The following is a 25,286-nucleotide window of genomic DNA, read 5'->3' as shown; positions in this document are numbered from 1 at the left end:
CTTTTAAGTTTCATTAGGTCCCATTTGTTTATTTTTATTTCCATTTCTCTAGGAGACGGGTCAAAAAGGATCTTGCTTTGATTTACATCATAGAGTGTTCTGCCTATGTTTTCTTTTAAGAATTTTATAGTGTCTGGCCTTATATTTAAGTCTTTAATCCATTTTGAGCTTATTTTTGTTTTTGATGTTAGGAAGTGTTCTAATTTCATTCTTTTACATTTAGCTGTCCAGTTTTCCCAGCACCAGTTACTGAAAAGGCTGTCTTTTCTCCATTGTATATTCTTGCCTCCTTTATCAAAAATCAGGTGACCATATGTGCGTGGGTTTATCTCTGGGCTTTTTATCCTGTTCCATTGATGTATATTTCTGTTTTTGTGCCAGTACCTTACTGTCTTGATTACTATACCTTCAACACTTGTTATTTATTGTCTTTTTGATAATAGCCATTCTGACAGCTGTGAGGTAATATCACACTGGTTTTAATTTGATTTACCTAATAATTAGTGATGGTGAATGCCTTTTCATATGCCTGTTGACCATCTCTATGTCTTTTTTGAAAAATTGTCTATTCAGGCCCTCCACTCAAGTTTTAATCGCATTGTTTGTTTTCTTTTTTCTTGTTGTTTGAGTTCTTTATATATTTTATATATTGTATATATCATGTGTATATATAATATTGTATATATCATTTGCAAATATCTTCTCTCATTAAGTGGGTTGTCTTTTTGTTTTATTGATTCTTTCCTTTGCTGTGCAGAACGTTTAGTTTAATATAATCCCATTTGTTTATCTTTACTTGTGTTCCCCTTGCCTGAGGAGACATATTTAGAAAGATATTACTAAGTGCCTACTGTATGTTTTCTTCTAGGAGTTTTATGGTTTCAGATCTTAGTCTTTAATCCATTTTGAGTTAATTTTCGTGTATGGTTTGAGATAGTAGTCTAATTCCATTTTTCTGCATGTGGCTGTCCAGTTTTCTCAATGCCATTTATTTTTTTTTTTTTTACAGATTTTTTTTTTCATGTGGACCATCAAAATTCTTTATTGAATTTGTTACAGTATTGCTTCTGTTTTATGTTTTGGTTTTTTGGCTGCAAGCCATGTGGGATCTTAGCTCCCTAACCAGGGATCAAACCCATGCCCTCTGCATTGGAAGGCGAAGTCTTAACCACTGGACCACCAGGGAAGTTCCCTGAATGCCATTTATTGAAGAGACTATCCTTTATATTTTATGTTCTTTGCTTCCTTCTTACAATTGTCCATATATGTTTGGGTGTACTTCTGGGCTTTTAATTCTGTTCCATTGATGTATGTATTTATTTTTCTGCCAATACCATGCTGTTTTGATTACTATGCTTTGTAATATAGTTTGAAATCAGGGAGTGTGATACCTACAGCTTTGTTCTTTTTTCTCAGGATTGCTTTGGCTATTCAGTATCTTTTGTGGCTTCATATACATTTTAGAATTTTTTGTTTCAGCTATGTAAAAAATGTCCTTGGAATTTTGTTAGGGATTACACTGAGTCAGTAGATTGCTTTAGATAACATGGACATTTTGACAATGTTAAATCTTCTAATCCACGAGCATGGAATATCTTTCCATTTATTTATATCTTCTTTAATTTCTTACACCAATGTCTTATAGTTTTTAGTGTACTGGTGTTTCATCTTGATTAAATTTATTCCTAGGTATTTTATTCTTTTTGTTGAGATTGTAATTGGAATGGTTTTTTAATTTCTCTTTCTCCCATCTCATTGTTAGTATTGGTTTGGCCCAAAAAGTTCATTTGGGTTTTTCTGTAAGATGTTATGGAAAAACCCAAATGAACTTCTTTGGCCAACCCAGTACATAGAAACGCAACAGATTTTTCTATATTGATTTTGTATCCTACAACTTTTCTGTATGCATTTATTAGTTCTAAGAGTTTTTGGTGTAGTCTTTAGTGCTTTCATACATAGTATTATGTCATCTATAAATAGTAACAGTTTTACTTCTTCCTTTCCAATTTGGATGACTTTTCTTTCTTTTTCTTGCCTAATTGCTCTGGCTAGGACTTCCAATACTATAAGAGTGGAGATAGTGGGCATCCTTGTCTTGTTGCTGTACTTAGAGGGATAGCTTTCATTTTTTTACTTTTGAATATGATGTTAGCTCTGGGTTTGTCATATATGGCCTTTTTTATGTTGGATACCTCCCTTCTATACCCACTTCATTGAGTTATTATAAATAAGTGTTGAATCTTGTCAGATGCTTTTTCTGCTTCTATTAAGATGATCATATAGTTTTCAACCTTCATTTTGTTAATGTGGTGTATCACATTGATTGATTTGTGGATGTTGGAACATTCTTGCATCCCTGGAATAAATCTCACTTGATCATGGTGTATGATCCTTTTGATATATTGTTGAATTCAGTTTGCTAATATTTTCTTGAGGAATTTTAAATCTGTGTTCATCAGAGATATTGGCCTATGGTTTTCTTTTTTGTGTGTGTTCTCTTTGTCTGCTTTTGGTATCAGGGTGATGTTGGCCTCATAAATGACTTAGGAAGTATTCCCTCCCCTTCAATTTTTGGAATAGTTTGAGAAGGATATATATTAAATCTTCTTTGACTGTTTGGTAAAATTCACCTGTGTAGCCATCTGGTCCTGTACTTCTGTTCTTTGGGAGCTCTTTGATTACTGTTTCAGTCTCTGTACTAGTGATTGGTCTGTCAGATTTTCTTTTTGTTCATGATTCTGTCTTGGAAGGTTACATGATGCTAAGAATTTGTCCATTTATTCCAGGTTGTCCAGTTTGTTCACATAGAGTTGTTTTTAATATTCTCTTATAATCCTTTGTGTTTATATGGTATCCCTTATTAGTCCTCCTCTTCTATTTTTGATTTTATTTATCTTTTTTTTTTATGAGGCTATCTAACAGTTTGTCAGTTTTGTTTATGTTTATAAGGAACCAGATCTTAATTTCATTGATATTTTCTATTTTAGTCTCTATTGCATTTATTTCTGCTCTGATCTTTATTATTTCCTTTCTTCTACTAACTTGGGGCTTCATTTATTCTTCTTTCTCTAGTTCCTTTGGAGGTAATTTAGATTTTTTTTTTAAATTTTGTTTCTTGAGGTGTTGCTATAGATTTGCCTGTTAGTACTGCTTTTGCTCTGTCCCGTAGATTTTGGTATGTTGTATTTTCATTTTCATTCATCTTCAGGTAACCTTTTTTTGTCTCCCCTGATTTGTTCATTGACCCAGTAGTTCTTCAGTAGCATGTTGTTTTGTCTCCACGTGTTTGTGATTTTTCCAATTGTTTTCTTGTACTTGATTTCTAGTTTCATACCACTGTGATCGGAAAAGATGCTTTGTATGACTTTAGTCTTCTTAAATTTACTGAGACTTGTTTTATGTCCCAGCATATGGTCTGCCCTTGGCAAAGTTCCATGTGCACTTGAGAAGAATGTATATTTTGCTGCATTTGGATGGAATATTGTATAAAATTTATCAAATTCATCTGGTCTTATATTTCATTTAAAGCTGATGTTTCCTTGTTGATTTCCTGCCTGAATGATCTATCCATTGATGTAAGTGGGATGTTAAAGTCCCCTACTATTATGTGTTGCTGTCAATTTCTCACTTTAGATCTATTAATAATTATTTTTTATATGTTGGTTCTCCTAAACTAGTGCATATATATTAACCATTTTTGCCTTTTACTACCTTTTTTAGCTTGAAGTCTATTTTGCATGATATAAGTATAGTTACACTTTCTTTTGGCTGCCGTTTGCTTGGACTATCATCCTTTATCCCTTCACTTTCAGCCTATGGTTGTCTTCAGAGCTGAGTTGTGTAGGCAGCATAGAGTTGGGTCATGTTTTTTAATTTGTCCAGCCACTCTGTGTCTTTTGATTGGTCATTTAGTTAGGGTGATTACTGATAGATGAGGACTTAGTACTGCAGTATTATCTTTTGTTTTCTGATTGTTCTATATCTTCATTGTTTCTTTTTCCTTGTGTTTCTGTCTGCCATTTTGGTTTGGTTGTTTTATATGACATTTTTCTAAGTTTCCTCTTTTTGTATGTTTCATGTTTTTGCTCTGTGCTTATGTTTTGTGGTTACCTTTTGGTTTGTGTAAAACTTGCCACAGATTCAATAGTCTTTTTTTTGCTGATGGCATCTTATCTTCATCAACCTCTATGAGTTTTTTTTCCTATTCCTCTTCCAATTTTATGTTTTTGTTGTCTCAAATTATTCCTTTTTATATTGTTTTTACCAAACTGCAATAGCTATAGTTATTTTTCTGCTTTCTTTTTTTCTCCCTTTAACCTTTTTTTTTTTTCTTTGAGGTATGTGGGCCTCTCACTGTTGTGGCCTCTCCCGTTGCAGAGCACAGGCTCTGGACACACAGGCTCAGTGGCCATGGCTCATGGGCCCAGCCACTCCGCGGCATGTGGGATCTTCCCAGACCGGGGCACGAACCCATGTCCCCTGCATTGGCAGACGGACTCTCAACCAGTGCACCACCAGGGAAGCCCTCCCTTTAACCTTTAGGCTATAATAAAGTGTTTGAAAAGCTGTTCTTGTAAAGAGTTGCAGTTTTCTGGTTCTGTTTATCACCTTACTCAAAGTTTTGTGTACTTTTGCCTATTTGTTCCTGGTAGAAGAGCTACTTTCAACATTTCTTGTAGGGCAAGTCTAGTATTGATGAACTCTTTCAGTTTTTATTTGTCTTTATTTCTCCTTCATATCTTAATGGTAACTTTCTTGGATAGAGTATTCTTGCTTGACAGTTTTTATCTTTAATCTTTAATAAGAATGTCATTCCATTCTCTCCTGGTCTGTAGGATTTCTGATGAGAACTCTGCTGAGAGCCTAATGGAGGTTCCTTTGTAGGTTACCATCCATTTTTTCCCTGGCAGCCTTTATAATTCTTTCTTTGTCATTGACTTTTGACAGTGCTAATATAAAGTTTCTTGGATAAGATATTTTTGCATTGAGGTAATTAGGTGTTCACTTATCTTCATGGATTTGTATATCCAATTCCTTCCTCATTTCTCAGCTATTATTTCTTTAAATACACTCTCTGCTTCCTTCTTCTTCTCTTCTCCTTCTGGAATATCCATTACCCTAACATTGCCTTTTCTAAAAGAGTAAGGTAGCTCTCATAGCATTTTCTCATTTTTTTATATCTTATTTCTCTTTCCTCTTCTACTTGTATCATTTCTAGATTTTGATCTTCAAGCCTGCTAATTCTCTCTTCCATGTGGTTTTCTCAATGTCCATTGCTTTCTAAAATATTCTTCCTCTCATTTATTGAGTTCTTCAGCTCCTGAATTTCTGTTTGGTTCTGTTTTAAAGTTTCAGTCTCTTTGGTAAAGTATTCCTCTGTTCATTAATTTTATTCCTGAGGTCTTTAAATTGCCTTTCTGAGTTTTCTTGTTGCTCATTGAGTTTATTTCTGACAGTTATTTTGAATTCTTTATCAGCTATGTTGGTTTCTGGAGGATTGTCATTTTCTTCCTGTAGTATAGCGTTACTGTGGTTCTTCACGATACTTGATGAATTGTTCCTCTGTCTCTGCATTTGAAGTTAAATGACGTTAGATATTGAGTCTTTCTTTTGTTTTCTGGTAGGTGGAGCTATAACACAAACTTCTGGTTTCTTCTACCTGAGCTGCCTCTGGCTGTATTTGAGACTTGGCACATTCCAGCCTCCACAGCCTCTATATGAACTGTGGCACTGTGCCTTCATTATAGCTTCTTTTGCCTCTGAGGTCGTTTCTGCCTTGCTTCTGCCATCCCTGTTGTCACTGGGATGGTGGGCTCTTTCCTTGTGTCCAGGATCCCCTGAGTCATAGACTCTGCAGCTGTAGCAGGAGGAGGATGGTCAGAGGGAGCCATATTACATAGCCGCCTCTTCTGTGTCTCATGTTATAAGGTTCACAGGATCTGCCACTGCAAGTGACGGGGCAGGGGCTGGGTTCATGGTCATCTCAGCATTGGAGGGACTGGGTCCCAGTCCCCACTGCCTCTGCTGCCCAGTTACCTATGGCCATGGGTGCTGCTGTGAAGGGGACGCTGGTCATGTGTGCCACCTTCCTTACTGGTACTGGGTTCTCTGTGCCATGGTCAGAGTGCTGGGATTACAGACACTGACTCTGCTGGTCCCTTATTTCCACCTCCTCTATGTGTTCCAGTCCACCCACCTTTAAATGTATAGATTTGTGGAATTCTCTGGCATCCTGTTGTTTCGGGTAGAGGCACCTTTTAGAGTTTTGGGTGTTTTACTGGTTATAGATTGAAGGGGATATGGAAAGGTACTGTCTTACTCTGCCATGTTGCTGACGTCCCTGGATAGAGTATTCTTGGTTATAAGTTTTTTCCTTTCATCGCTTTAAATATATGGTGCCATTCTCTTCTGACCTGCAAAGTTTCTGCTGAAAAGTCTGCTGACCGTCTTGTGGGAGTTCCCTTTTCCCTTGTTGCTTTTAAGATTGTCTCTTTATTTTTAATTTTTGCTAATTACAATGTGTCTTGGTATAGCCCTATTAGTGTTGATGTTGTTGTGACTCTCTGTACTTCCTGGTCCTGAATATCCATTTTTTTCCCCCAGGTTAGGGAAGTTTTCAGCTATTATTGCTTCAAATAATTTTTCTGCTCCTTTCTCTCTCCTCCTCCTTTGACCTCTATAATCTGAATGCTTGATGTTGTCCCAGAAGTCTCTTAATCTGTCCTCATTTTTTAAATTCTTTTTTTTTGTTCTTCAGCTTTCATGATTTCCACTACTCTGTCTTCCAGTTCACTGATCTATTTCTTTGTGTCTTCTAATCTGCTGTTGATTCCTTCTAGTGTATTTTTTATTTCAGTTATTGTTTTCTTCAGCTCTGTTTTGTTCTTCTTTATATTTTCTAACTCTTTGTTAAACTTTCCACTGTGTTCATACGTTCTTCTCCAGTGTTCTTCTCCCACGTTTGTTGAGTATCTTTATGATTATTACCTTGAGCTCCTTATTAGGTAGATTGCTTATCTCCACTTCACTTAGTTCTTCTAGAGCTTTATATTGTTCCTTCATTTGGAACGTATTCCTCTTTTGCCTTATTTTGCCTGAGTCTCTGTTTTTATTTCTATTAGGTAGGTTGGATACATTTCTCGATCTTGGAGATGTGGCCTTATGTAGGAGATGTCCTGTGAGGCCCAGCAGCACACTCGCCTCTGGTCATCAGAGCGTTATGATCTAGGGGTGCCCCTATGTGGGATGCTGCTGGCCTGCTGGTATGTGGGACTGGGTCCTGGCACCGCTGGCTATGGGACCATGGGGTCCTGGGTCTGGTCCTGGTGCACTGATGGACATGGCCATGTCCTGGGCAGCTGGCTGTGGCATCTGGGGCATCCTGGTACTGGCCTGCTAGTGGTTGGGGCCAAGTCCTGGGCAGCTAGCTCTAGGACCTGGGGCTGGTGCCAGTCCACTGGTGCCTGGAGTCATCCCAGCACAGCAGACTGCAAGGCCAGGGGAGTCTGGGCCAGTCCCTGCCCACTGGTAGGCAGTGTCAGGTCATGAGGCTGCTTACTGGGGGACCTGTGGGAGCCCAAGTGTAGAGTCAGCCTCCTGGTGGGTGGGACTGGGTTCCCACATAGCTGGCTGCTGAGCCTAGGGTGTCCAGGGACTTGTGCTTATTGGCTGGTGGGCAAGTAAACTCCTTGTTAATAGGCTAGAGGGAGAACTGCAGAGTGGTGCTTGTAAGCACCAGTGTCCTCATGGTAGAAAGAGCTCCCCAAGATGGCTGCTGCCAGCATCTGTGCCCCCATGGGGACTCCTAGTTGCCTCTTGCTTCTTTGGAGGTTCTCCACGATCAGCAGGTATGTTTGATGCGTGTTCCTTTCATATTATTCCCTCTGCACCTGGTCTCAGGGTGTGTGAGATTTTGTGTGTGCCTTTTAAGAGCAGAATCTCTGTTTCCTACAGCCGTCAGGCTCTCCTGTATGCAAGCCCTGGTGGACTTCAAAGCCAGATGTTCTAGGAGCTCATCTTCCTGGTCCAGTACCCCAGTCAGGAAAGCCTGATGTGGCGCTTGGACCCCTTACCCCCTGGGGAGAACCTCTGCAATTATGATTATCCTCCCATTTATGGGTCGCCTTTCCCAGAAGTTTGGATCTTGACTATAATACGTCTCTGTACCTCCTACCCATCCCATTGTGGTTCCTTTTTATATCTATAGTTGTGCAAAAAGTTTTCTGTTAGTATTCACGTTTTTCTCATTGATGTTTGCTCTGTAAATAATTGGAATTTTAATGTGACAGTGAGAGGAGGTGAGCTCAGGGTCTTCCAACTAAACTATCTTGGACACATCCCCTTAATTCCTCAGAAGTCTAAAACCAAGGTGTTGTTCAGGGCTGCATGCCTCCTGGAGGCTCTGGGGACATAGTCCTTCTGAGTTTTTATTCAGAGTCTTGAGGCTGCCCGCATTCCTTGGTTCATGACCCTTTCTTCACATCACTTCAACCTCTTGCTTCAAGAATCCTATCTCTTACTGTCTTTTGTAACTTTATATAAGAGGGAATATCAATGGGGAAATAAAATAACATTAGATTTAAACAACAAGTAATATCATCTGTAAAGTGTATTCTCGATTGAAACACTACCTAAATTTTGGCAAATAGTAGAGTTTTTAAAATCATAAAAACTTTGCAGATATCAAGTGATAAACTTTAATAACAACACTATTAAGTTATTAGTAGAAATAAAGCAATGTTTCTAAAAAAAAAAGCTTACTCTTTGATGGCTTTATCATCATTCTTTCAAATAATGTTCTTTCTTGCTCTTTTCCAAGTTCAGCAGAACGTGATAATATATAATAGCTGGAATGTCTGTTTTCAGTTTTTTTTTTAGATTACTGAGCACATTCACTTTTCTAACATAGAACCAAAAGATTATAGCAACAAAATGCCATTTGAAATATGCTGAACGACTTGCTGACATTAAGGACTTTATGATAATATTTTAATTACTTTGTTTACCAGCTAGAGAGTTTTAGGTAAATGAATCCTATCGGTTTCAGTTTTGTAAAGCTCTTTTCATAAAGGCATGTTAGATTTACTTGAAATTAATGACCAAGTTATTAAGGTGGATTCAATGAAAATTGCACACACTCGTCCCTAAACAATTTTTCCTTAGAAGTTACAAATTAAAATAAAGGCTAAAGGATAGTAATGTCTGAATATCTCTAATAGTTTATAGATCTTTTGTAATATTTTCAAATTTGAAGTAAATGAGTGTTCCATGAAATATATTACTGTATATATACTACACAGTATAGTATTATGTAATATTGGGTATTTGAATATAATATTATAGTCAAATGAATAGAAATATGATTAGCTTTGTGACTTTAAAATTTTACGACTGTTTACCATTTTAAAAAAGAAAATTTTATGTGTATTGGATTCAACTATTTAATCAAAGAGAAAGAAGAAAATTATTTTACTCTTTATGGCCATACCAAGATCTTCAGTCACTCAGTTTTTTCTCCCTCACCCAGTCTTGTGTTTGCATCAGATTCCTTCCACGGTCAGATACTCAATGTTTCATTTTTCACTAGCCTAGATTTCCAAGCCCTTTGCTGTCCCTGTATGTCCATGCCAATCTTCAGCTCTGCATCCTTCCCAAGAGGATGGCGTTCAGTAATAACTAGAGAGGCAAGCAGAGGTCCCATCTCTATGCAGCTGAGGCCACTTGGCTCCATCTCTAGTTTCTGCCTCTTTTCAGGCTCTCGAGGCAGGCTGCACTGAAGGAGTTTTAATTCCCTACATATAAGGTTTAGTAATGTGTCATTCTTGCTTTGTGACCCAGTTGGACCTTATGCCCTGGGTCTAGTCATTAAGTTTCGATCTTGTCCCATTTTTCTCAAATTGTTTTGGTACCCTGTTAGAAACCTCTGCTCCGTTCTTTATGTCTTTCCCAGCTTTGTGTCCCATGCCATATTCTAGTCTTGACTGGCGTCCTGCTCTCTGCCGAAAGAATTGTATATTTTCCCCACTTGTACATCCTCTAACTTCTATTTCAGTATCAGTGCCAGATTTTTAACTAACCTTGTACTTTTTTTTGATTTCTAAAGAATTTGTCCAATAGGATTTCTCTCATTTTATTTAAATAATTCAACTGTTATCTCCTAAAGTAATAATTTTATTATTGCATTTACATAAGACAACCATTTTGTTATCAAATTTATAGTACCTTTATAGATTAAAAACCTATTTTTCCGTTTTGTTCTGGACGAAGATTAGCCTCTTTTGTATGACGACTCTATATCTAGTTACCTTGCTGGGCGCTCACCGCCATACCTCACCTTCCCAGATCACAACCGTTGTTTCAGGGCTCCTCCCTCCCCAGGTGTCAGAGTTACCACATTTTCCCATAAAGTGAAATGTGTATGACCAATCACAGTTTCCCCTTAGGAAACACATTGTCTTAAAACATGCTTTCATGAGTTGATTATTTCCCTCATGTACTGTTTGCATTCACACATACACAAGCATGCACACACATGGATGTATATATGTGTTTATGTGTGTATTATGTTCTAAAGGCTCTAATTTAATTTGTCAAACATGCATTCCACATCCCCACCCCATGCAGCCAGTCTCTGGAGAAATGTATTTTCTTACATATGTAGTTCTTTAATATGAAGTATTGATTCAAATGCCATCGCTTTTGGAGAAGCCGCATTGAAAATCAAAGCAAAATTACTTGTATCTGTATTTAACTCCAAATTGTATCAAAATATGCAAATATTTAGAAAATCTGTTTGGTGTTCATGTAAATGTAAATTGTCAATACTGTGAGATTGTTAACAAGACATGAATTTCAATTTCCCCTATTCTTAGGAAATGGGGCAGTCTAACCAAAGTGATTATTTTAGATTTGTTTTCATTTTATATAGTTCAGTGAATCTGCTAAACTTTCTATCATTGTAGGGATTTTCAAATTACATTTTTTTGCAGACTGTCCTGTATACAAAATACTGAAATATTCAATAGGTGTTAAATTCATCAGTAAAAATTGAAAACGTATTTCTTGTTCAAAAGTATGAAATGAAAAAAATTGTTAAAGTGCTAATCTTATTACTAACATGAATTCAAGCCACCACCCCCCAAAGTTTTTAAGGATAGTGACAAAAATTATTTATTTAACAATGAGGCTTAATGTGTTGCTTGTAAAAGGTGAACATTGATTCTTTTTTCTTTTGTGGAATATTAATAAACATTAACAGAAAACAGCATCTTACTTTATTTCATAAAATTGTATTGGTCATGTATCCTCTATTTAGAAGCTATTGATACTTGATGCATAATCTAGAAAAATTTTATGCAATGTTTAATTTTGTATATTAGTTTATGCATTTATAAACTTATAAATGCATAAAAACTAATTATAATTTATGTGATAAAATGAAAAATTCAGCTACTGGGTTAAAGGTATTCTCCACATACTCATTATACAAATATTAAAATTCCTCTGTGAGTTATCGAGTATCCATCCTGGAGACTGACAGTTTATTTTTACTGACAAAATTGAATAAAGGAACAATAGAACAAGGGATGGCAGCTATGGTATCAGTTTGTTCAAAAATGTTTACTTATTGCTCACTATTGGCTAGGAACTGGGGTTGTAGGAACATACAAAACAAATGCACACTGTCAGCTTACTGTTTAGTGGGAAAATCAAATAATTATGCAAATAAATATTCATAGGCTGTACTACATACTTGAAAGATAAATGACAAATGACAAGTTGTGACAAGTTGTAAGGCATTGGGTTAATTTAGAATGGGGTTGGTTTCAGAGATGTAGGAAGATTTAAAAACTCATCACCACAGCTACTTTCATAAAAATCTTTCAGGATTAACTCTTTAAATACACTTATATTTTATACTATCCTAATATTATATAACATATTTGTATTTTATATATAATAATTTATATTTTCCTATTAAAAATAAGCATTTGTTCTCAAATTGGAGTCAGAAATATATATATATACACATATATATGCCTCATAAAACCTGGTAATCAGTATTGTAGAATGGTCAACCTTAATTTAGTTCAGGTTCTTCTAATGAGGTGGTATTTCAGGTAATTCTGTTTGGTACTGTGTGCAAGTTTTGGACTGATTTTTGCAATTATTACCAAAACTCATGTAAAAGTGGCTTCCTCTTAACATCGTATTTTGACATGCTGGGTCCCCATGTTACCAGTGGAGGGTTTGGGATCAGAGCAAGGAGGTAGCAAACCTAGGGAATGGCCAGGGGAGTAGGGAAAGACATGCATCTTATAAAGAGAGTGGATCGGTAATGTTGAAATACTCTCCTCGTTAGTGGAGTGCTAACACTTTTATAGGATATTAGTGGAAAGAAGCAATGGAGCAAGGATGGAAATGACAACAAGAGGCAATATTTATTGATATTTAACATGTGTCAAGAACTGTGTCTAATGCTTTATATTCTTTATTTTTTTAGTCATCTCTATAAGGTAACTACTTTGATTTTTAGCACTTCAAGGAGAAAAACGCTAAGATTTAGAAAGTTTGGGTAACTTTCCAAAGGTGATATAGGTAATTAGTGGATGCGGAGGCTGCAACCATTTTAGATGAATCCTGCACTCATCTTTTTCTGAAACTGATTGTGTGTTTGTGCAGTTCTGAACTCAGTTTATTTTTTGTGTTTTTTAACAAATCTTAGCCTAACCTGATTCTAATAGATTTTCTCCTAGGCTTTTACCTTCCACAGTGATGGCTATACATGAGAATAAAGGTACTGGTAGGTTTAAAGAACAAACAAACCAAAACCCAAAAAACAACAACAACAAAAAAAACACCTCCTTTTTATGTTGAGCTTTTTCTATTTTAGAAATTTTTAGGTAAGTCCAAAACACTTTAAGTAGAATCATCTTAGGAAAAGGCAGTGTATTGAATTAAATATATTGCCAATAATTCTAATCAGAGGTGGCCATTTTTGCATGTTATTTTTCTTAAAGTAAGTGTTGACCATTCATGGTCTCATAATTGCAAGAAATATGTATTCCAGTATAGTGCCCTTTGGGAATAATGTTAGCCAAATAAAATCATGAGAACTATAATAATGTAGAGAGATTAGTAATGATGTAAAATTACTTAGAATTAATTTACCTGGAAAAATAGCATTAATAAAACTGTAAGAGTTGGTGCACACTATCTAGTTTGTAATTTCTTTTTTCCAGAGATTTTCTATAGTGCTGTCATATTTTCTTAAAGGTCTCTTTGTAAGTAAACTCTAATTTATAGAAAATAATGCATACCATTATATCACAACTATGATGTTATATGAGACATTTGTCACTGGGAATTTATTTGATAGTTTCTTTTTCCTACATTTATTGTGATTTAGATCTTTTAAAAATCCTATCTTACTTTTCTTCCAAATGCATTTGTGATCCCTACATAGATGTGATAGTACATCTCACAATAAGATTGCTTACAGGTTTTTTCAATACCATCATTTTCATATCAATGAAAGCTGAAATTTCTTGAAATTAGCTATTTATTCCTAAAATATGAACATTTTATCATTAAGTCTTATAAATACCTACATATTCCTTATAGATACATGGTTTTGTATATAGGAAATTTTTAAATTAATTGTTTGTGAATACCTAACAACAGAGGATGAAGAAACGAGAACAAGGACACGAAGAGTTTCCTCCTTCTCGCTGGTGAATGGTAAACTCACGTCCATATTTGTAGTAGATTGCACTTTTCAGAGATGGCAACATATCATTTCTCTTATGCTGTTCTTACAGAGTGACTGACACTCTTCCACCCAGGAGGTGGGATCTGTATTCCCTCCTGTAGAATCTGTGTTGGGATGGGGTCTGCTTGACTCCATAGGATATAGTGGAAGCAAATTCTATGTAATTTTAATGCTAGGTCTTAAAAATGTTACAGGTTCTGTCTGGCTATCTCTCTGTCAGGCTACATGACTGTAGAACCCAGTTGCTGTGATGTCACAAAGCCTGGACCAGCCCATCTGGAGAGACTACGTGGACAGGCACAGTGGAAAAGAACTGAGACCCTTAGATGACAGCCAGTATCAATCACCAGATTTGTGAGTAAATTACTCTTCAAAAGATTCCAGGCCCCAGTCTCTGGGATTTCGCCAACATTGTGAAACAGAGACAAGCTATCATTGCTGTGCCCTGTCTGAAATCCTGACCACAGAATCAATGGCTGTTTTGTGCCAGTAAGTTTTATAGTAATATACTATAGAGCATTGGATAATTGGAATAATATTTAATATTTTTAAAGAAGTGGGTATATCTTGGAATAAGATACATAAGAGATCAGAGATTTTTTTTTTTTTTTTTTTTTTACTGTTCATGAGACTTGGCCATAAAATTAATTTATGTCTATGTATTAGGCTTTGTCTCACTAAATAAACCATTTAATTCAATTTTATTAAGTTAACAATTGTTCTAAATTGGTCTTAGTAGTAGAGTTACCAATGGGAAATCAGATCCAACATGTTGGGTTTAGAACCACCAAGAGTTTGCCCATCCTTGATCACATGAGCTGGTAAGTGGGACCACAGTTGAAGGTCTTAGCCCTTGTCATAGGTTATAGCTGTTTGGTTGGCACATCCTTCCTATTTCAGTGTTTTTACTGAGATCACCAATCCCCTCTGATTTGATTAGTAGGAATCAGTGGCAGTAAAGTCAAAGTCCAGGAGTCCAAAATCATGACTTTCCTGGGAGAAAATGGCTACTCTGTGAAAGAAAATTCCCTGTAGCCAGAAAGAGGGAAGAAAGAAATGGGGAGTTGATTCTGCTTTCTTCTTTCAGTGGGTAGACTTATTTTGTTCTTAATGTACCTCAAGTGGGAAAGTAAAAATATGCACAGACTAGTTCAAAATCTGTCTTTCACAACGAGCACAGTGGAAAAAACATGAATTTTTGAAGCCACAGAGAAACAATCTTTCTTTTCATGTTAATAGTTTTGTCACTCAGGGCCATTTATTTCCCATATCTGAAAGTGCATATTTATTTAATGTGGTTAGTAAACCCATCATACAGAGGTAGATGTTGTTGAATAATAAATGAGATTGTAAACGTAAAATGTCTAGCACAGTACAAAACTGAAATATGTATATGTATAAATATATATATATATATATATATAAGATTGAATGAAATAGAAATAGCTGCAAATGGTAACCAAGGTGCACATATTCTCTCTTCTCTTTGCATCTTCCCCTTTCTCTGGGAGATCTCAACTAGTCCCTTATCTTCAAGTATCATCTATGTGGTAACTTTATATCTGCATCCCAGAATTATCAGACAAAAAAGAGAGTATGCTGGCAACAAGGATGATATAGCTCAGCTGAACAGGAAAAGGGGTCAAGAGAAAGAGAAACTTGGACATAAAAGTGATAGAGGACTCCGTTGTCTTGCGAATGGAGCTTTGGAAAGACAAAATTCTGGACATGAAAAAGAGGGTGTTGTAAGTTAACAGAGCAGGAGTTTTAAAGGGCACAGGTTTGTGTTAGAAAAGAGAAGCATTATGTTAGGGTAGGAAGAAGACACAGAGCACCATAAATAGGAGAATGCAAGGGGGAAAATTCTCGGCGAGGGGAAACGGCGCTGAAGTAAAACAGATGTGAAGCCCGATGAATGTAGTACTTTGGTCACCTGGAGGCTGGTGAGCATTCATGACTCGCGGTGCTCAGCCAGGGACTGGGGGCTTCGGATGATTCTGTAGTGTAGGTTAGTGTTCCTTTTCGCTCTGTTCGTAGTGGTGGGTACTCACAGCAGCAGGCAGCAGCCGGAGTCTGGCCATAAGAGCTCTGTGGCTTGGCACACAGAGTTCAGGTGCTATTATGCGGAAGCTGTGTTGTGTGCCACATGTGGACGAGTGGCAGAGTACAGTGGTCTTACTTGAGAATCGTAACAATTTAGCACAGTATTTAGCTTGAATGTGTAGTTTGTTTTGCAGACAGAATAAATGCAATTGTCCTTTACGGTTTGATTTCTGGGTAGAACTGAAGCACAGCCATGGAAGATGGCAGAATTTGACATCACACTCATTAACATGAGTTGCTTCATCTTCCTATTATTGAGAGTTAACGTGGGAAAGGGAGCTAATGACAGCTGCAGTTTGAACACTGGGTGGATTACATCGCTCGTCATACCTAGTAACAGTTGGTGGTGAGGTGGGAGAAAAAGAGGTGGGGAAGGACACGAGGATGACATTGAAGTGTGGAGCTTTAGATCTTACAGGAGAGCGTGAGTCAAGAACCTTAAAAATATTGTCACTTTTTAAAAAAATCTTAGGCTGGTATGGAGCAGAAATATGGATAACATCAACAAATATTTGAGCTTCCAGTTTATTCTTAGGATTTTACAACCCATCTTACAGTTTCTGTTTATGTGTTTTTTTTCCCTTCTGTAATCCTTTTTCCATTAATCTATGTGTACAATAGAAGATAAAACATTTTCCTTTTGCAGTGAATGTTAGTTTTCTTTTTATTTAAAAGCTTTCTTGAAATTCTCCCATTCTAATTATGTACCCAATTTGCATTTTAATCTGTTTCCTTTAAATTATTCATAGCTAATATTTTAGGTTTTAAATTATTCTCAAAAAATTCCTACATTGTGTGTGTGTGTGTGTGTGTGTGTGTGTGTGTGTGTGTGTGTGTGTGTGTGTTTTATACAGCAGTAATTTCTCAACTCTGGCTATATATTTGAGGGGAATATCTGTGAGCGGTATTTAACCCCATCCTCAGATATATGATTTATTTAGGAGATCTAATTTCTGACAGTTTTTAAAGCTCCACTAAGTGGCTTTAATATCATTTTAATGTACAGACAGTGATGAGAATCATAGAATTAGACTATTTTCATTTCTGAGAGTTTTTACAGGCCCCCTAAGTGATTTTAATACGGCTTTAATGTACAGATAGGGATAAAAATCATTCAATTAGAATATTTAAATTAGAATACTTGATTAAAAATTAGACATTATCATGATTTACTGCTCCCTCTTTAGCTACAATTTTTATACAAATGAAAATTCCTACACTGGGATTTGGTTAGCACTACTGCAAGTTTCACTGCAGGAGGTGTGAGGATGCCAACATCTGGTCATGCTTGTCTACAACTCAGCATTTCATACATAAGCCACTTGGCAACAACATGTCAGTATGGTCTCTGGCATTTTGAAAATTCTTTTCTGCATTAGTCAATTCATCTGTGTATTTTGAGTGATGAGTCATAAGCAGCTTCTTCATGATCTCTTTCATCAGGTTCTTTTCTCAAAAAAATTCCTGGGAGTAAAATGAATCTCATGCACTTGGGCACCTGCTAGGGCTGATGAAAATCCTGGTTGTTTTGTTTATATGTAGTTATTGAAATGGTCTTTGTATATAAACAGTCACAGGTGGCCACATTTATTCTGTTTAAACATCTGCAGAGGTTGCTAGGAAAATTTCAGTTATAATGATTTATTTCCGGATTTATTTTATGTACCATCTGCTGATTGATAACATTAATAGAATTTTTCCTTATAATGTTGTTTCAGAAAAATTAAATCTGTTTACTCTTCCCAGCAAAGGCAACCCTGAAAAATCGAATGTTGTTGCTTTTGATTGTTTGTTTAAAAAAGTTACAATATATGTTCATTCATTCAAGGTTATAATTCCTGGTTGTTTTGTTACTGCTTCATTTCTCCCTTTAATGATTCCTTGCTTAAATTACTTATTCATTCAATACTCACTCTACAGACAGAGCCATGCAAGGTGCTGTGAAGCATTTCTCTGATAGCTCAAAGACATCAGATCTGTTCTGCGAGTACAGTGTTTGCAGATTCCACCCCAACCCTCCCAGAATGACAAACTTCCAGGTGCAGGTTCATTTACTACAGAAAGATGACATTTGTGTTGATGACAGGCTGCTATGCCTTGAGTTGACGTCTAGACACTAAAGTTGTGGTTAGTGATTGAGATATAGTTGATACCCAAGGGAAGTTGTGTGGAGGAAACTGTACAAACTTTGTAGTCAGATAAATATGGGAGAATTCTGTTGCTGGCTTTAATATGCTGAATGGCAGTAGATGTGGCATTAGTTCTACCTAAACCTACAGGTAGAGTTGTTTTGAGGATTAGACCTAGTAGTTTATTGAAATTTCCCAGTACAATGCTCAAAAATATCAAATGGTGTTAGTACTATCTCTTGGTGTGATTACTGGCATTAAATATTAAAGGATAATCTAGGTACTTTTTTCCTTTGGATGTTTCTGTCCACACACAGTAAATATCCAGTCCTCTGTCTTGGTGAACTGAGCTGGACATTTGTTTTGTTTCTTCCTTCACCGTGGACAGAGTAGTGTAAACTTGCACTCCAATCCCTGTCCTCCTCTCTCCAGGGTCAACATTGATCGCATCTCCTTGATTTTCAGATTTTGACTCTAGATTTGGGAGAGAAAAGGAAAAGAGTCACCTCATATCTGCTACTATTATTGAACTTTTTTTTCTTCATTTCAACTACATTTAGATCTTCCATCCAAATCGTGTTCCTCTGTGGCTCCAAATCTATCCTTCAGTTTGCTCTTAACTCACTAAATAGGAAGATGACTTAGGTCATATTTCCCCTTTCTGAGTAAAGAGGTTCTACAGAGTTATTCACTCCATAGTTGGTAGGACTTCTGCAGACCACAAACAGTGGAAAAAGCATGGGAACCACAAAGGAGACTGGTCCTGAAAAGCATCCATAAAATAAGTGAATTAAATGAAAGAAAGACCAGTTCTCAGTTTAAGGTTTTGGCCTGATCTCTGCTCACAGGGGTGAAATATATTGTTTGGCAGCAATGTAATTGAAATCCTCTTTTTGGGGAAATAAAACTGTTTGGGGAGAAAAAAAATAGAATAGTTTATCTGAGCTTGACTCATAATCTACTCAATACTGGACTATTTTTACAAGTTTCTGTGGTGACTCCTCTATAGTCAAGATTTGGAGGCTGTCAGATCCTTACTGACACCTTATCTCAAAGTATTCTACCTTCAATGTAGTAGTCTGGAAGAAATTTCCCCAGTATAAAGGCTTACTTTTAACGTGAAAAGCCTCTGCAATAAACAGAGACTATATGGAAAGAGAAGCTAGGAGGTGCTTTCTTTAGGTTTGAGTTTTAACTATTGCTTAAATAACCAAGAATTCAGAAGCAATGCTAGACATGTAAAGATAAAATTTTAAATGTATGGGCCCTGTTCTCATGAGCTTAACAATTAATAGACATTAAACCCAAAAATAAACATAAAATGTAAATATAATTTTTTTAAAACCCCAAAATAAACATAAAATGTAAATATAATTTTTTGTTTGTTTGTTTTGTTTTTTGTGGTTCGTGGGCCTCTCACTGCTGTGGCCTCTCCCGTTGCAGAGCACAGGCTCTGGACGCGCAGGCTCAGCGGCCACGGCTCATGGGCCCAGCTGCTCTGCGGCATGTGGGATCCTCCCAGACCGGGACACGAACCCGTGTCCCCTGCATCGGCAGGCGGACTCTCAACCACTGCGCCACCAGGGAAGCCCTGTAAATATAATTTTTAAGGTCATAGTAAACTGACATTAAATAAAAGGAAAGGTGTTATTAAATAATCACAAATGGCTAAAGCTAAGCTAGGAAGCTATTTATGGAATGCTTTCCTTAGGAAATGACATTTATGACAATTTCTGAATGATCTGGTAATTTAGTAGTTGTGAGAGTACAGGGACGTGGTTAAGCTAATCTGGATCTTGGTGGTGGGCTTTTTTTTTTTTTTTTACTGTGAAAAATCACGTTTTAGAAGAATAATACTGTTTTCCAGATTTGTTGAGATATAACTTGAATTAGGAAATTCATCAGTTTAAAGGGTGCCTTTTGATGAATTTTGGTCATTATATAGTCCTGTGAACACTGCCATAATAAAATATAGAACAATATCATCACCTTTAAAAGACACCTCATGCCTATTTTCAGTTGTTCCCTTCTTTTAACAAATGGATCCAGAGCCATAATCTTTCTGTTACTATAGAAATTTTGTTTCCTAGCCTTTCACATAAAGGTAATTAAAAATAACATGGCCTTTCATTTCTTCTTTAACTTAGCCTAAGGTTTTGAGATCCTTACATGTTGTTACGTTTGTTATTTGATTCATTTTATTAATTAGTATTGCATAGTAGGATAAAATCCTATCCATCGTCAGTGGTGTTCTCAACCAAGTGGTCATTTTCATTATTATCTAGGAATATATCAATCCACAAAATAGTCCAAGCAGCTGAATGAGATTAAATTTCCTAGGCTCCTGTTTGGAAAGATTGCTATTCAGAAAGCATGCCAGTCAGGCAGACCCATTAAGGGAAAGAGAAAAACATGCCAAGGAATAATCAGTGAAGAGTCCGGAATATTCCAATGAGGATTATATAACGCTTCACCACTGTCATCCTGATAATGACCCAGGAACTGGCAAGAGGAGATAATTTTTTTCTGGAGACAACTACATTCAGTGACTAAACTGTCTTTCTGAGGAGTATGTTCCAGGAAGAGGGGAGGGAGGTATGTCAGTAATATTTTGAGTTAATTTTTGAGCAAGCTGTTCCAATGCTCAACAGTAGCAGATGACTGGATTATAGATAGCATGGAAAGTACATGGAATCCACTGAGCATGAGTCCATTTTTGAGTGCTTTCTGCAATAAAAAAATGCACCATTGTCAGACTACAAATGGTCTAAAAAGCCAAAAACATAACACAGATTAGCTTTAAGGACCACAGTAGTGGGACCACAGTCAGTTTTCTGTGTTAGAGCAACAATAGCGTAACCCAAAATGTATCGACAGCAGTGAGGCGCCACCAATGGGGGTCAAAGATCTGAGGTAGTCAGATTGCTGGTAGTGGTAGCAGGCAGGGAGAGGGCAAGGGGACCATGCGGTATAGTCTCCTTCACCTAAAGACAAGTAAGTCAGGTTTTGACAGGAACAGCAGTCTGGAGTGCAGTGGTAGCCTCTGCAACAGAGATAGAGTCTTTACTTTGTACATAGAATTTTGACTGGTAGATGGCGTTGTTATATCAGATATGATGATGGATCTACGGAGCGACGGTGGTGATCTAGTTCTCTCATCAGAGAATTGCCCTTCTTCTGAGCATCTATATCAGTGACCCAAACAGTTTGATCAGCAGCAATGATTTATTTCCATAGTCCAGAGCCCTGGTAGATTGATCTTTAATCTGCCAGTCTGTAGTTTTCAAAGTGGCTGTCCCAATAGCTAGGTCAATGGCAACAGTCCAAGGGTCAGTAAAAATGTAATGAGGTTCATCAAGGAGAGTATTGGTCAAAACCAATTGAGAACGGCCTTGATTTCTGCCCACTTATTGTAACAGTCATTGTCTATTGTCAGTTCTGGTTTGCTGCCACTCAAGTTGACCAGCCATAGCAGCCCAGTGGACACCACTGTTTTCCAGGTTAGCTGAACCATGAGTAAACCAGACCCAGCTGTTTAGGGAATCTTCTGAGTCAAGGGCCCCAGTGCGCCAGCAGCGTTCCTTCAGATAGCTGAGTGGAAATGAAATTTCTTTTCGAAAGATAGACTTAACATTTTAATCTAAACCCTAGATGCTGTGAGATACCTGTCAGCTCTGTTCTTTTAATGTTTTTTTCTTTAATAAGGTAAAATTGGTATATAACATTATATGCATTTCAGGTATACAACGTTATAAATCAATATTCGTATACACTACAAAGTGATCACCATTATCAGCTCTCATCTTAAAGGTACTATTTTCATTTAATTAGTGAGGGTTTGGGGGCACTTCCAATCTTGTTAGTTGTTGAGTCTGAGTTGACCCACTCCCAAAATGGGAAGGTCAGGAGCGAGAATCACATGGTTTCCCTGGGTGAGACATTAAGTTTTAGTTAGAGTTCATTAGCAATCTGCTGTTCCAATGGGTTTTCCTGGTATCTGTATCAGAGACGTGATGAGTACAATACCCCAAGGGGCTCTTCTGGGTTAAGCTGCCTCTCTTTCCCAGAGAGGATGTTTGTTTCCAAACATTAAATCATTAAGCACAGAGACTTTTAGCTCAAAGGAATATTAAAATTCTGTGGACCCCAAAGTCCTAACACTTCTCTACCTGCAGCTCCTTCCAATCTGTAGATTCCCCCCCAGTATTTGTGGGACAGTGATATATAAGCATATAACAAATATAGCCCAACTATACATGTAGATGTGAAATCTACAACAACAGTACCTTGAATTGGCCTAAAAGGCGGCTAGGTCATGTTAGCATCCTTTTCCTAATATGAACTTTGCCCAAACCCATCAGTTTATGGTCATTAGGAAAGTAAAAAAAAAAAAAAAAAAAAGACTAAAACTTTTGAGAATGGACCCTAAGAAACCTTGTAGTTGCTATTGAAGTCCCTTGAAATGCTCTTTCTTAGGGTGTTCTTGGAATGTTCCCTCTCAAAGCTTAGCTGCCATGCTGTAGAAACCCATGAAGAAATTGTAAATGAAGAAACCCTTCATAGAAACCCATGAAGAAATTGTATATAGGTGTTCCTTTGGAAATCTCCAGCTGAACCCCTAGCCGATTTCCAGCATCGACTGCCAGCCATGCCTGTGAGAGTGAAACAGTTTGGAAGACTTTGTTATTTGAGACAACTGATATTTTCTTATACTTAAATTCAGGAAATTATATTAGAAAATTACTTTTTAAAATAAAATGACTAATTTTCACATAACATATACAAATAGGTTAAATATAAGCAAGGCTTAGAGAAAGAATTCTAAGAGAAAGAATTCTAAGGGAAAGAATTCTAAGTTTTGCAAATTGCTATTTTTAAAAACAGCACTCTTTTTTTACTCCAAGGGAACTTTGAAATGTTAAAAGAATCCACACCATGCACATTATAAAGAATGTTATAATATACTAAATCTACAGATAACTTGGAATTTTAGCTGTTTCTTCTGGTCCTTATCACCATGTTAGTTTTCTTTCTTAACTTGTGTGGGAAAAAAGGAGAACTTTGATAATAAAGTCCAAATTGGTAGGGGAAATAGAAAATAAAAAAAGGTAATTATTTTCTAGAATTTTAGAGATAATAGCAATTTCGTCATAGATCTTTCCTATTCTTTGAATATTCATTTCACATGGTTTATAAGACATTTTCAGTATTACTCAGTTATTCTTTTTTAATATTTAACCACTTTCTCCAATATGAGGTATAAAAAAATAATTCTCAAGTTCTCATATTTAATATTTGAGGCTCTATATAGAGGGTTTTTAGGCCAAACATTAAAGGCTGACTAATAATGTGTGGTACCTGTGAAATTATTTTTCATTCAAAGTAAGCAAATTATTTGTAATCTCTCTGCAAATGTTAACTTAATAAGTAAGATCTAAACTTACAATGTGCTAATGTTTATTTTTTTATAATTAAAAAATCTGTAAGACTTAGTTTACTAGTTTAGTTAAAATTTTCAATTAGGAGTTTAAGTATATAGTTAAAATTAACCAGCAGTGCAAAGCATAAATTCATACAAAGAGCCTGCATTAATATAACAATTCTATTCAGAACAAGAGATTATTTCTCTGTCCCTCTAATTTCCTACTGAAGAAAAAAAAAAAAAAAGGTGCTCCAAACTTAAAGGCTTAAAACAATTCATCCTTACCTTTCATGATCCTGTTGGTTGACAGTTTCAGCTAGGGTTTCCTTGCCTCAAGTTCTTTATATGATTGCATCAGATGGCATTGAGGCTGTAGTTATTTAATGACCCAGCCAGGCTAGAATTCCAAGTTGTTTCATTCTCACAGGCATGGCTGCCAGTTGATGCTGGAAATTGGCTAGGGGTTCAGCTGGAGATTTCAGAAGGAATACCTATATGTAATTTCTTCATGCGGTTTGGGTTTCTGCAACACGGAAGCTAAGTTTTGAGAGGAAACATTCCAAGAAGGAATACCCTAAGAAAGAGCATTTCAAGGAACTTCAATAGGAACTACAAGGTTTCTTAGGATCCATTCTCAAAAGTTCCAGAATATCACTTCTGTACAGTATCATACGTCAAGAAAATTGCTAAGGATAGCCAAAGTTCAAAGGGAATTAACCTCCACTTCTTGGGAGGAATAGCAAGGGATGCGCAGACATCTTGATTTCTTATAACTCCTAGCGCTTTTTCCAACCATGTTTTCAGTACTGATTCTGCTAAGTTTATCTTCTGAGAGCTCAACAGGAGCACATGAAAGGAAGACTTTACAATTCTTGGGTTTATGTTATTTATTAGTTCATTTACATGAGAGAAATGTAAGTGTAGTATTTTCATTATATTCACCATGTGAGGTTCTTCTATGCAGGAAAAGTAATATTATGTTTTATTCTAGAATTCAGACAGGAACTAACATATAAATTCCAAAGAAGTAGACTTCATTTAGGCAAAGAAAATATAATAATTAGAGCTTTCCAAAGATGGAACAAACTGTCTCAGGAATTGTCTTTTATTGATATTTATACTCATAGGTATCCAAGTAAAATTTGGGTTACCATCTGTTTATGAGATAATAGAAGTTTGGATTAGATGACTTTATGAATTCATTTCATCCATATTACTCATGACTACAGTAAGATGATAAATTACAGCAACATCATATATACCATGTGTTTTCATTTAGACTTGTTTTATATAAAGTTAGGCATTTTGAAGCCATTAAAATATTTTGCCAATTTTCTTCGATACATTTTGAGACACAGAAATTGTAGTATTCTCTCTGGATAATTTTACATTTAGTTAACAGCAGATAATCTAATTTGAAATTAATGCAAAAAATCCGGTATGTAACAGAAGAGTATCGATGTTTATAATTAAAGTAATTACTTCTTAGAAGTATGTGATTTTGTCTTGGGAATTTTATAAACTCATTTTGCTATTAAAAAAGACTTTAGAATGTGAATTAAATAGCTAATATGACAGAAACTGGACCCTTAAAAAATCATAACAGATAAATTAATTGCTGGTGTAGGTTCACTTGTGCTCTTTTAAATTAATAGTTGGAACTATGAAGCTGTAACCAAGTTAGTTATTAAGAAAGTTCTAATATGTCAATCAAAAATGGTCCAGGGCTTCCCTGGTGGCGCAGTAGTTGAGAGTCCACCTGCTGATGCAGGGGACACGGGTTCATGCCCCGGTCTCTGGGCCCGTGAGCCATGGCCGCTGAGCCTGTGCGTCCGGAGCCTGTGCTCCGCAACTGGAGAGG

General features: G+C 36.5%; 1 protein-coding gene across 2 annotated transcripts in view; it reads left to right on the top strand.

Annotated features, from left to right (window-relative positions):
- Positions 1-25,286, top strand: part of LOC307185984 (uncharacterized protein) — a 59,303-nt gene that overhangs the window by 22,717 nt on the left and 11,300 nt on the right. The window contains exon 3 of one of the 2 annotated variants that reach the window (XM_079920631.1): positions 13,992-14,125. The gene's annotated coding sequence lies outside the window, so the exon portion shown is untranslated. Of the gene's footprint in view, positions 1-13,965; positions 14,126-25,286 lie in introns of both variants that reach the window. The other variant, XM_079920630.1, reaches the window with a different exon arrangement.

This window comes from Stenella coeruleoalba, assembly GCF_951394435.1.
Source record: "Stenella coeruleoalba genome assembly, chromosome: 4".
NCBI classification, from domain to species: Eukaryota; Metazoa; Chordata; class Mammalia; order Artiodactyla; family Delphinidae; genus Stenella; species Stenella coeruleoalba.
The sequence above is the reverse complement of the archived record's forward strand: the minus strand, read 5'-3'. Positions and strand labels throughout refer to the sequence as shown.